At 40.0% G+C, this 13,808-nt stretch overlaps 1 long non-coding RNA gene across 1 annotated transcript in view; it reads right to left on the reverse strand.

Annotated features, from left to right (window-relative positions):
* Positions 1–13,808, reverse strand: part of LOC146004387 (uncharacterized) — a 285,761-nt gene that overhangs the window by 18,591 nt on the left and 253,362 nt on the right. The gene's annotated exons all lie outside the window — the stretch shown is intronic.

The following is a 13,808-nucleotide window of genomic DNA, read 5'->3' on the forward strand; positions in this document are numbered from 1 at the left end:
CTTGTTTTGAGTGTTCCTTTAATTCTTGAAGCTCTTATTGGGTCAAATAAAGTGCACGAACATGGTGATGGACAATTTGCGCGGTATTACTCATGGATCCCACTGTACGTCTGGTTCCCATTAGCCTTGCTGTGCATGAAATGAACTCTATTTGAATCCTTTCATTTGGTTAATGAGTATAGTCCAAGCAAAATCTGCATCATCAATTTATCATCAAATAGTTCGAGAAACAACGAATAACTTATTAAAATTTCATCATTATGTAAAAATGACATCGGCAGTTGGTGGACGGTATTATAGACAAGATGTTCTCAAAAATAAAGGAAATGCAGATATAGTGTGTCATACGAATTGTAATATTTCCCCACTAAATCAAAGGTAACTATGCTTAAGATACCATTAATTATAGTTCAATGACTTTTTAGGCTCAACATTATACAGTGGTTCCATCTATACGAGAAGCAAGAACTAACAACCTCAAGAGGTTGCGATTCGACTGAAGTTCGTCCAACTTGGAAATAAAATCCGCAAGATGGCAACACCGCCTTCGAAAATCGCCAGTGCCGCCACATTGATGACGTGGTGGTCACATGGCCCTATAATTTCCAGTTACTTTGTCGCGTAAGAGACTCCGGTATCATGGGCGGGGCGGGAATGGGGTGACACATTGTCCGGTCGATAAAAGAAAGACTTGAGACTTGGTTGGCTGACGGTGGGGCAGAAAAGCAGCGAATTTGTCAGAAAGACACACAAAAGAAACCTTTCCGGTGTTTCTGTTATGTTAAAAACGGTCTCAGGTGTGCATGCGTGTGTGTGTGTGTGTCACAGAAGACTTGGTACCTATTTTGTTTTGTGGAAGGTGTTCCAAAATTCACCATAGATTGGGTGCTGGGAGCTGAAAGAAGACCCGGTTAGCTTTCGCCCTAAGATTGATGTGCCCTTAGAAGAAGGAAAGGGGGGGGGGAGGGTACTCCCCTTCTTTTCGGAGACCTCTTTCACTTGCAGAGAATGACCCAATAAAATGGTCCATTGGGTTCCACCCAGGACCTGCGATCTGTCACAGCTGTAGCTTCCCTCGTCCCTTTTGCTTCGAATCTTTTCGCCACATCAAAGGAAGTAGAGGAACAAGCTCGTGGGGCAAATTTTACAAGAAAAAAGAGCAATTATATCCTTCAGTGAGATTGTCAGTCGGCTCAGTTTGCTTGTTTGTTTGTCAGTATAATTACGCACAAATTTGTGGACCGATTTTCCTGAAATTTTGAGTCTGAGGTAGTGATGTCCGAATCGTTTTTTAAAAGTGACGTTTCGTAAAACCGAGTTTTCGGTCAAATAATTTCAACAGCAATGCCCTGAACCTCATGCAGATCTGACTTTTTTTTATTTTGCGTTACTTTTCTGCAGTGATGTGCCGTAGACTATAAGTTTACGTCTACGTGTGTTATCTACACGTAATCTACGCGTAGATTACATTGGGTTGTAGTTTACATAGACTACGTAGACAATCTAATGTGCATTAAAATTAATTTTCAAGGGTTTCATGAAAGGAAAGTAACACTTTCAAGTATATTGGTTCCTAACGAAATGAAAAGAATCCTATTTACAACAAAATTTCTCTTCTCTTCTATTATCAACTATGGAAGAAAATAAATAGTAAGCAAAAAACAACAACAGATGGCAGTCGTGAGGCAAAGTGGTCTTTTCCCCATAAAACACTAGAATATTTCCTATGTTAGGTTTTTTCCCTAGGTGAGAAATTGTTCGAATTTGGAAGAAAGAGTATGGAAAGTTCTCCTCACACATCAGCAACTGATACGCAGTATAATTTTCTTTTAATTCCACGGTGCCCTTTGCTAAGTTATCACCTTTTGCCATGTTGTTTACATAGATTACGTAATCTACGTGTATAAAAAAGTCTACGTGTAGAATGTAGACTATCGTTGTTTACGCGTAGACGCACATCACTGCTTTTCCGCCACTTCTGACTAATCGCGACGATGAGGATGAGTGATAAAGATTGATGAAGAGATACTCACAAAGCACACCCATGCTCAGGCCGAGATGCGAACCCAGGACTCCTGATCTCGTAGCGCTGTACTAACCACTCCGTCACGGAGATTGACTCATGCAGATGTTTTGATTGATTGATTGAAGATGGAATTTTTGGTGCGTCAGCACTTATGCTATTTTGCACCCGTCGCATGATACGAGGTCCAGCCCTTTACCTTATCTAAATGTAACTAATAACATAGTGTCGGAGACTAAGATATTCTGACTTCAGTTAAAAGTTGAGGCTGTAAAGGGACACTCAGCATAAACAAGGACAACACACACATAGTCCTACGAAGATTAAACTGGCCGTAGGACCAGGCGCCAGAGCCTCGTTAGTCTGCAAAATGCAGTCCAGGGTGTACTACGTGGAAGTGAGGTTGACGCAGATCTGTATTAAAATTTGGCAAACTATATTCCTTTTCCGGAATGTCTGGAGTAAGAGAACGCGAACGCGTCCTGCGCGCACGTTGCGGTGTGTGCCTCGTCCAATGAACGCGCGGGAGGGGGCGACTCGACTGGTCATTCGCGGTCCAGTAGTTCTGTGGGAATTCTGCATTCAGGAGAGCGCCGCATAGTCTGGCCCCGCCCACAAGCTTTCGCCTCTGCGCGTCGCTACTTTAGACATTCCGGAAAAGGAATATAGAAGGATGTACATAAATTAGCAAAAATGGATTCCTAAGCATAAAGTTTCTGTCTACAGTCCACTTGACAAAGAGTGTCCGTATGTTTTTCCCCGGACAATTCTACGTTGGTCCCTATATTGTCATTGTATGACGTATGTGGTCATAGGAGTTGTTTTTTTTTTAATGTAATCATTCGGTCCAACATGTTAATTCATGTATACAATGAGTAAATTTTATGTTAAATGCCTCGCCACCCTCGTTATAGATATTTGTGGGCGATTCAGATCAATGTTTGTACACCTGGTGACAGCAGTGTACAGGACGGATGAATCAGCTGTTCATTTGAACAGTTCGTAAACAATACGTGTTCTCAGCCGACCTGGTGTTTGCATACAAATCAATGACTGTTTTCTCTTTAATTTATGTAAATGATTTATCATGATAGCAAAGCCATGGTTTAATAATTTGTTTTGTGAAGAAGACACAACTTAAATTGGGTTATGGATGCTACGGTGCACGGAAGATTGAACCTCATCAAGGAACCGAAGAACGGATTCGCTTTCTGATGAGCAGGTCAAAGGAGTGATTCGAAAACTGGTTCGAGAGGAAGGAAACATGAAGGTTGTTTGAGTTTACGCCGATCAAAGACATCGGTGATCATCCCAACGCACAAAGGATTGCGATAGAATTTGATTGGATCCAACGAAACACAAAGGACTGTGTAACATGTTTTGCCAAAAATCTATGCGCGCAATATAAAGTGTGGACAGATAATTGAAATTTTCTTTGACGATTGTGAGCTGCGTTATGAGGTAGCCGGATGGTCGTAAGTACAGTATCTTTACTTATCTAAGTGTCATCGGAAGACTGCAGGATATTTCGTGGTACAGCGGAATCTATTTGCATCCAATTATAAAAGCTAGCTTTCGTGTGCATCGAATTTGGCCATTTTCGTCGACGCGTCGCATCGTTAATTTAGGCGGGAAGGGAGAGCGTCAGGTAGCCATCTTGGCGAGTATAAACAATCGGTCAAGAAACTGAAATGTATATATCAATTATTGTAAATATTCTTTGATGCTCTTATTCTGTGTATTCGGAACTTCCTTTGAACAGGTGGTTTGGGTAATGTTTTATGTTTAAGCATCGGGTAGGTGACGTATGGTAATACGTAACTGCCTCACACAGAGTGAATGATTGACTTGTATGTTGCCAAGTTGTTACCGTAATCGTTCAAATTTTTATTGAAAGATAGACTCTTGATAATACAAGTCACCTACAAACTGCTTGTTTTAAGGGTGTTTACATTGTAATTTCACAAGTGTACACCAGTAATTCGTCGAATAAATTCTAGCTGGGGATGACGTCACGTCATGTTAGCTTGATCAGCTGAATTCTATAAATAACTGCACTGTTAGTTTATCGGAGTCAACGGACACAAAATGCTACTTAGATATTATGGCATGCAACTTTGGCGTTAATAATTGAGTATATAAAAAAAAAAGAGCGCTTGATCAGTTGGATAAATCTTTGTCTGTGTTTATCAAAATAAATATATATTAATTGTACTTCGTAGCATTAACATTTCACCACAAAGAAATCCCAGTGTTAAATGTATTGTTATGTATGTATTAATGACAGTGTTCCTTTTCAGAAAAGGGGGGGGGTACAATTCGCACTGGTCGCTTTGGGATGATAAGTGTCAATTAACTCATAAATAATTGGGAAATCATTGTTGCAGAATTATTTTTACTTTAGTTTGATCTGCCTTGTCTTATTTGGTCACTGTAGTTCTAACATCATCTCAAACAGCGCTACCAATCGGGTGGGTGGCTCTGAAACTCAGCGAATAATTGGATGCGGTTTCAGTGTTTAAATTAAATTGGTAATATTCGTGAATGCACATGCTCCAATTTAATATACCCATCTTACGAGGCAAAACGCTTAGTTTTTAGGGATTCCTATCATATACAGGGCTTCCCTGGAGTTGTGGATTTAATTTGGAGTTCACAGCACCCACAGAGCGTTAAAGTAGATTATGAGACTTAGTGTTGAAAGTTTTATAGGTATTAAGCAAATTTTTATTTTAATTTTTTAGTAACAAAATGGGAACGGAAAACGAACCTGTGACGTTGGAATCGTTGTTCGCGTTCATCAAGCAGAGTGATGAAAGGAATGATCAACGGTTCCAAGCGTCAAAAGCTAGTATTGAGTTGCTGAAGTCAGAATTGCATGACAGTAACCAATTGCTGAAGTCAGAATTGCATGACAGTAACCAATTACTGAAGTCAGAATTGGATGACAGTAACAGATTGCTGAAGTCTGAACTTACTGCCCACACTAGTAGCTTGGTGGGAAAACTTCAGTCAGACCTCAGTGATACCAGCAAATGTATCTTGGACTTGCAACAGGATGTGGTCAAAACAAGTGAGGGTCTTCATGATCTCACTTTGACAGTATCTCAATACAGACTAGAATGCATGGATAGAACTGAAGGGTTAGAAAGGAAGTATGATGAAATGGCACGTAGGATAGATTCGGAAGTACAGGGCGTGCAGAAATCGTTGGTACAAATTAAAAAAATGATAATGAAAGTCACATTAGATCTTTGGAAGGGCAAATTGTAGAGAAGGTGTTGGTTAAGATTGCAGGTAGAAGTCAGGACTCATATCGAGTTCCTAAGGATTATCAGATAGGAAAAGCGATCAGTGATAGTGAAGTGGTAGTGGTAAAGAGGGAGTCTCTATCATCCTCTCAACCGGTTGTGCATGTTTCTTCTCAGCACCCAGGGTCGGAAACTTCGGTTGTTAATACTCTGCCGCCAGAAGTTATGGTAACGCTAAAGTCTCTCGAGAATTCCATGGATAGGTTTAGCAAGGTTATGGCCAGCTGGGAGCAGGGGAGTCCTCATAAGGCATTTGAAATGCAGAATAGTGAAGGAAAACCGGTTAAGGGTAAAAGTGTCGATCCCTCGGTAACTGAAATCACTGGGGTGGGTCGATTGGATAAGGCCACTTCTACAGACAATTCGGATGCAGGGAATGTCAAGTCAGGTATAATGCGGAAACCATTTGCGGGCTATTCTGTTTCTAGTGCAGAGTCATCGACTGATGCTGAGAAATCTTGGAGAGTTAATTCAGCGATAAGAAAGAAGGGTTATCTAAAAACAAGGCACAGAAAATCTAAAATGTGTGGGGATGGGGAAAAAGTTGACGATCCAAAGGGAGAGATTGAAGGGAAGAAGGAACAATCTGATTTTAATGCTGTTCATGGGTTTGCTCCTGTGAAAGTATATAGCATAAAGCCCCAGGATTTAGTAAAATTCCCAAAATTTAATGGCTTGATCACGAATGTAACTCCAACCGAATTCCTGGAAAAAGTAGAGGAACTTTTGGAGTTATATGGAATTGATCAAGCGCATTACATTAAATATGTTCCTAAACTATTGACTGAAAGTGCGAAGCTCTGGTTTGCAGAGAGAAAGGCTCAGTTAATTTCTTATGATGTATTTAAATTGGAATTCATAAGCCATTACGAAAGTTCTAGATGGCGTAGTACTTGTCTTGCCAAAATCTTGAACTCTCCTTACCAGAAAACATCTGAAGAAAGTGTATTACAGTATTTTTCTAAGAACTTCAAGTTGCTACGTTCAATACAACCTAAGGCGGAAGAGGCTCATATTGTTGCTCAGTTAGGTTCACTATTGCCCTATAAATTGAGAGAGCACTTCGTAATGCAGGACATCTCATCATTTGCAGATGCCATGCATACTATAGAAAATTTTGAGTCATTAAGGGATTTACCCGTGAAGCGAGATCTAGCTCCGCTTCAAAAGGGTAAGAGTTTTAAAGCTGGGGTAAACAAAATCACGATCGCCACGTCTCAGGGTGCTGAGGTGGAAGGTAAACCAGGGGCACAGACTTTAAAGACTTCACCCACTGGCGTTAGAAAGAACACCAATTTCAGTCCCAAATCAAGACGACGTTTTCAGTACAATAGGGATTCGGCCGATGATTCCTTGTTGGGAAACGGAAGCCAACTCACATCGTAGGAGGTGATGTGGGTTCAGGCATGAATAAACCTCCAGTTAATAGGGTTGCGTCTGCGTTACCTCAGAGTAGTAAGGAAGCAGAACAACAGAGAAGTACTATTCAACCGTTGTTAGAAGGGAAACAATTAATCGGCGACAGTATGTTACTCAGAGTAGCTCAGAAGTTTGGTAATTATAAGCTCAATTTCGATGAACAAGGAAATCGTAGGATTGGATTAACAGTCAGCGGACAAACTACCGAGCAATTGAACGGCAGGTTAAAGTCGTACTCAAAGTTGGCTGACTCTGTAATAATTATGATAGGTACGAACGATATACTTAACTTTCAGACGGAAGAAACTATAAAGCTCAACATGTCGGAGACGCTGGATTTGTTGAAAGGAAGGACTAAGGAGATCAATTGGTTGACCCTACCTCCCTTAGCACGTATAATGCGTAACAAAAATTCCAATGTCTGGCACAAATGGAAAGGAATTAATGATTTCATAGTCTCGTTTCATGATGCAAGATATGTCAAAGTACACGATATCTCTTCTCTGTTTTTTGATAGCTCGGGTGAAATTCGTTATGACGTTTATGAAGAATATTTGGGAAATCCTTCACGAGGAAAAGTTGATCGAATACATTGGAATGGAGAAGGAATGTCTCTGGTTTTGAATTTTCTTAGGAAAAGGGGAATTTTAAGAAGGATAGGACAAGGAGCTTCTGAACCTGGTTCTCAAATCATAGTTGAGGCTGAGATCCATGCGCTGGACGGGTCCTCCAGGGAAAATCCAAGTTCGGAAAACCGGAGAGGAGCTCTTACCGTTGGGCAGGGGGTGAGGGTAAGATAAAACATCCTGCTATTTGTTTTGTACATATTAATGATATCGGGGAAGGAAGTGATTTTGATGATTCGAAGAATTTATTTGTACCTGTAAACATTGATTCTAAACGGTGCGCTTCTGCTTTGATTCAAATTGCTATTTTAGGTAAACCATTTGTTGCCCTCTGCGACAGTGGCGCTGAGGCGAGCCTAATGGGAATGAGCGTCTGGAAATCCATCTCATCATTAATTTCTAGGCCAAGGTTGGAACCTGCTTCCGGCATAAAATTGATTGATTATTCCGGCTCAAAAGCAAAATCAGTAGAGGGAATTGCGAAGGTAATGATCAATTTGGGGGGCTATGATTTCTATGTGCGTTTTATCGTAGTGAAAAATTTAAATATTCCTGTGTTATTAGGATTAGATGTCATATATGGGATTCACGGGGAACTCAATTTTGATGAGGAGGCCTTTTTCTATAGAACACCCAGTGGTAGGGCTCTTTTAAAGTTTACTCCTCTTAAAGAAGTCGACACTCTGGAATCGGAGGCGCCAATATCCAACGTATCTTTGAATTCACCCGGATTAGAAAATCAACCCTTAGATTGGATAGATAAATTAAAAGGTTCTCTAAATCTAGATGGGGATTTAAATTCAAGGTTTTTGGAGATGCTAACCTCGTTTGAACAGACCTTTTCGGACAAGCCAGGGTTGTGTAAAGAATATGTCCATCGCATGGAACTTGACACGAAGGTTCCGATCGTTGCAAAGAACTACCCTATTCCCTATGCATACAGGGAACAATTAAATCGAATGTTGACATGGGGGGTAATAGAACTCTCAGACTCTGAATACCGTTCGCCGTTGTTAGTTGTTCCGAAATCTAATGGGGAAATTCGCCTGTGCGTCGATCTAAAGAAAGTCAACCAGCATGTTAAACCGATGCAACTGACTCCAATGAAAATTGATGATCTATTGACTTCTTTTTTAGACTGTAAATTTTTTACTTCACTTGATTTGGGAAATGCCTATTGGCAGGTACCTTTGCATGAGGACAGTCGCAGGTACACTGCTTTTGCATTCGAGGGTATTTTGTATCAATTCAGGCGGGTGGTGTTTGGCTCGGTGAACGGCACAGCGGTATTTGTTGACGTGATGAACAGAGTGCTCGGTTCGTTCTTAGACTTTGTGGTTGTATACGTGGATGATATAATCATCAAGTCTGGGGACTTCGAGTCACATCTAAAGCACGTAGCTTTGGTGTTGGAAAGGCTAAGCTGTGCAGGTTTCACATTGAAGTTGGAAAAATGCAAATTCGCGGTTAAAGAGTTTAAATTTCTGGGACATATCGTCTCCACGCAGGGTATCACCAAAGATCCAGCTTACGTGGACTCAATAGTCAACTTACGTAAACCAGAAAATTTGAAACAACTACAAAAAATTCTAGGCAGTTTCAATTGGTTGGCTAAATATATACACAATTATGCCATCATTGCGAATCCTTTATATGAATTGTTGAAATTGAAGACCAAATGGCGTTGGTCCAAGGAAGCAGATGAAGCGTTTAAGCGACTAAAGTCCCTGGTAGTCCAAGAGGTGACACTGAATTTTCCGAATTTTGAAGCAACGTTTTATATTCAAACGGATGCATCTCTTGTGGGAATAGGGGGTTATTGTTTTCAAATCGTAGAGGGAAACATGAAACCTTTAGGATTTGTTAGTAGACTGCTCAGATCATATGAAAAGTCTTACACCTCGACTGAAATTGAGGTTTTAGCCATCCTGTTTACTATAGGGAAATTTTCCACCTTTCTCAAAGGTAGACGATTTGTGGTCGTGTCTGACCACAAATCGCTTACGTGGCTAGAGTCGGCCCATTCTTGGAATGCTCGACTTACTAGATGGTTCATCCAAATGCAACATTATACTTTTGTGGTACAGTATTGTAAAGAAGCTGACAATGTTTTTGCTGATACACTGAGCAGGAATTTTCCCGATGTGTTGGATGAACAATTTTTAGTTAATATTTCTGCTGTCTCACAGTTGGTAAAGGAAATAGTCACTAGGGAGGAATTGATTTTGTTCCAGAGTCAGGATACTAATTTGAAACAAATCATAGATCATTTAAGGGGCACGATGCTGAATGTCAATCCTCGATCAAGAACTTGGAACCAAACGTATAGTTTGTATAACGATGTATTGTATATTAAAGATTTCCATACAGATTCTCGCTGTAGGATCTGTGTTCCTGACAAGTTAATTGGAAAAGTGTTAAGGGCATGTCATGATGATATGGGACATTTCGGTGTCGCGAAAACTTTATCTCAAGTTTACCAAGTATTTTATTGGAAAAGGATGCAGACGGATGTAAAGTCTTACGTAAAAAATTGCGAGCTCTGTCAGCGCACCAAACCGAATAAACATCCGGCAAAATTCGTTGCAAAATCTCACGTCATGAACAAACCTGGGCAATTACTGTTCATTGACCTCCACGGTCCGTTCACGTTGGGTCGGAAGCGGGAAAGGTTCCTATTTACGGTTTCAGATGCTGCATCCAGGTATATGGTTGCCTATCCCATTGTTAATAGTAATGCCAAGACGATAGTAAATAAGTTGACTCAGATTTATTTTGTGCACTTAGGTGTCCCGAAACAGATAGTTTCTGACAACGGACCACAATTTAAGTCAAAATTTTTTGAAGAGGCTATGAAAACTTGGGGTATCCAACTGGTGTATACTCCGGTATACCATCCTAGCTCGAACCTGGTCGAACGCTATCACTCAGAGTTAAATCGATTGATGAGGGTGCTGTGTTGTTCTAATCATAACAAATGGCCGGAACACATAGCAGAGGCGTTATACCTCTTAAATGGTTCTATTGCGACTCAGACGGGATACTCTCCCTCGGAGCTTAGGTTAAATATGTCAAGAAGACTGACGGATATTCCGCTTGGGGACGGGGAAAATAACGTCACATGGGATGGTAAGCTGCTGATGTCAAATCTCAACAGTTTTAGTAAAAGGCACGAAAGACTAAAAAGGCTCAATGCCGAAAAGATGTCTAATCCTGCCGTCGAAGTGGGTAATTTGGTCTTTATTAAGAACCAAAACCCAGGTAGTCTGAAAGATAAAATAATAAAAAAGTATTGTGAACTCTTTGTTGGACCTTACCTGTGTGTGAAAAATAACAATAATTCAACATTGTCGTTAATTGATTGCGTGTCTGGGGAAAGGTATGATAATCAATCAATTGAGAATTGTAAATTATGGAAGTGTTCCATTGACAAATTAAAATTTTGGGTAAATAAAGTACTAGATATGAATCTGGATGGGGTTGAAGAAATGTTACTGAAACTGTTGAATTCCAGTGAACAAGAAAAATCCCAATGTCAGGGTTCGAAATGAAGTTGAGGGTCGTTAAGCTTAGGGAGATTAATTTCTTGTGTGTCAAGTGAGTTAGCGCCTGCGGCGGGCAAGTTTGCCAAGTCGGTGCAATTTCGCGGCGGACCGGAACATAAGTGCTCCTCCCTTCCTTTCCGATGCTTGATTGCATATGTTCCATGTTGGTTCTTGCTTTTATGTCAATCTTCATTTCAAGATTGATGCTGGAATGCATATTTAAGGAAATTGTTGACAAACTCAAAACTGTTTTTGCTCTGGCGCGTGCTGGGTAACGGGTGAAAGTTCCTTCCATTCCAGTATAAAGAGAACACTGATGGTGTTTTGCACAAATATGAAGGCCATGGGTATTGACATCATTAAAGACATCAGGCCAAATCTTTAAGTCTCGTGCACAATAAATTGATCTATCCTTTATGACGCTGAGTTTCGGAGGCAATATGTCGGGTTGACTTTTGCAGTTGCGTGATCAAGTGGGCATAACCTTTCGCCTGGATAGCATGCAATTGTGGGTTTTAATCAGGAGTCAGCACTAGCTGAAGTGTTCAAGCTCAGGGTGACTGGTGCGATTTGGACATTTGTCTCTCTGGGAAGATTCTTGTTATCACCAAGCAGTGAAAGATAAAGATAAAATGTTGTATATAATTGATGATGATTCATAATTGTTAATTGTATATGTATGTAATGGTTTTTTGTTTCTTTATAGTCTTGTAATATGAGTGATCTGTATTATCTAGAGTAGAATTGTACTGGTAGATATGTATTTGTGGGTTCAGCCTCTTGTTGGGCGCCAACTATGACGTATGTGGTCATAGGAGTTTTTTTTTTTAAATGTAATCATTCGGTCCAACATGTTAATTCATGTATATAATGAGTAAATTTTATGTTAAATGCCTCGCCACCCTCGTTATAGATATTTGTGGGCGATTCAGATCAATGTTTGTACACCTGGTGACAGCAGTGTACAGGACGGATGAATCAGCTGTTCATTTGAACAGTTCGTAAACAATACGTGTTCTCAGCCGACCTGGTGTTTGCATACAAATCAATGACTGTTTTCTCTTTAATTTATGTAAATGATTTATCATGAAAGCAAAGCCATGGTTTAATAATTTGTTTTGTGAAGAAGACACAACTTAAATTGGGTTATGGATGCAACGGTGCACGGAAGATTGAACCTCATCAAGGAACCGAAGAACGGATTCGCTTTCTGATGAGCAGGTCTAAGGAGCGATTCGGGAACTGGTTGGAGAGGAAGGAAACATGAAGGTTGTTTGAGTTTACGCCGATCAAAGACATCGGTGATCATCCCAACGCACAAAGGATTGCGATAGAATTTGATGGGATCCAACGAAACACAAAGGACTGTGTAACATGTTTTGCCAAAAATCTATGCGCGCAATATATAGTGTGGACAGATAATTGAAATTTTCTTTGACGATTGTGAGCTGCGTTATGAGGTAGCCGGATGGTCGTAAGTACAGTATCTTTACTTATCTAAGTGTCATCGGAAGACTGCAGGATATTTCGTGGTACAGCGGAATCTATTTGCATCCAATTATAAAAGCTAGCTTTCGTGTGCATCGAATTTGGCCATTTTCGTCGACGCGTCGCATCGTTAATTTAGGCGGGAAGGGAGAGCGTCAGGTAGCCATCTTGGCGAGTATAAACAATCGGTCAAGAAACTGAAATGTATATATCAATTATTGTAAATATTCTTTGATGCTCTTATTCTGTGTATTCGGAACTTCCTTTGAACAGGTGGTTTGGGTAATGTTTTATGTTTAAGCATCGGGTAGGTGACGTATGGTAATACGTAACTGCCTCACACAGAGTGAATGATTGACTTGTATGTTGCCAAGTTGTTACCGTAATCGTTCAAATTTTTATTGAAAGATAGACTCTTGATAATACAAGTCACCTACAAACTGCTTGTTTTAAGGGTGTTTACATTGTAATTTCACAAGTGTACACCAGTAATTCGTCGAATAAATTCTAGCTGGGGATGACGTCACGTCATGTTAGCTTGATCAGCTGAATTCTATAAATAACTGCACTGTTAGTTTATCGGAGTCAACGGACACAAAATGCTACTTAGATATTATGGCATGCAACTTTGGCGTTAATAATTGAGTATAAAAAAAAAAAGAGCGCTTGATCAGTTGGATAAATCTTTGTCTGTGTTTATCAAAATAAATATATATTAATTGTACTTCGTAGCATTAACATTTCACCACAAAGAAATCCCAGTGTTAAATGTATTGTTATGTATGTATTAATGACAGTGTTCCTTTTCAGAAAAAGGGGGGGGTACAATTCGCACTGGTCGCTTTGGGATGATAAGTGTCAATTAACTCATAAATAATTGGGAAATCATTGTTGCAGAATTATTTTTACTTTAGTTTGATCTGCCTTGTCTTATTTGGTCACTGTAGTTCTAACATCATCTCAAACAGCGCTACCAATCGGGTGGGTGGCTCTGAAACTCAGCGAATAATTGGATGCGGTTTCAGTGTTTAAATTAAATTGGTAATATTCGTGAATGCACATGCTCCAATTTAATATACCCATCTTACGAGGCAAAACGCTTAGTTTTTAGGGATTCCTATCATATACAGGGCTTCCCCTGGAGTTGTGGATTTAATTTGGAGTTCACAGCACCCACAGAGCGTTAAAATTGTGTCTATGTTAGATAATACGATATTTACTCAATTTGTATTCCAACCATAACAAGTATATCCTTAAGCTTGTTTGTGTTTCAGATATATGTATCGACGAAGCTGTTGTGATGGAGAAATTTAAGTACTACTCCATCAATGTTCTTCTTCTCTCAGCATTTTATCCACACACACTCTACAATTATCACAGAGCCCCAAATTTTGGT

This window comes from Lepisma saccharinum, chromosome 21, assembly GCF_977018435.1.
Source record: "Lepisma saccharinum chromosome 21, izLepSacc3.1, whole genome shotgun sequence".
Classification (NCBI taxonomy): domain Eukaryota; kingdom Metazoa; phylum Arthropoda; class Insecta; order Zygentoma; family Lepismatidae; genus Lepisma; species Lepisma saccharinum.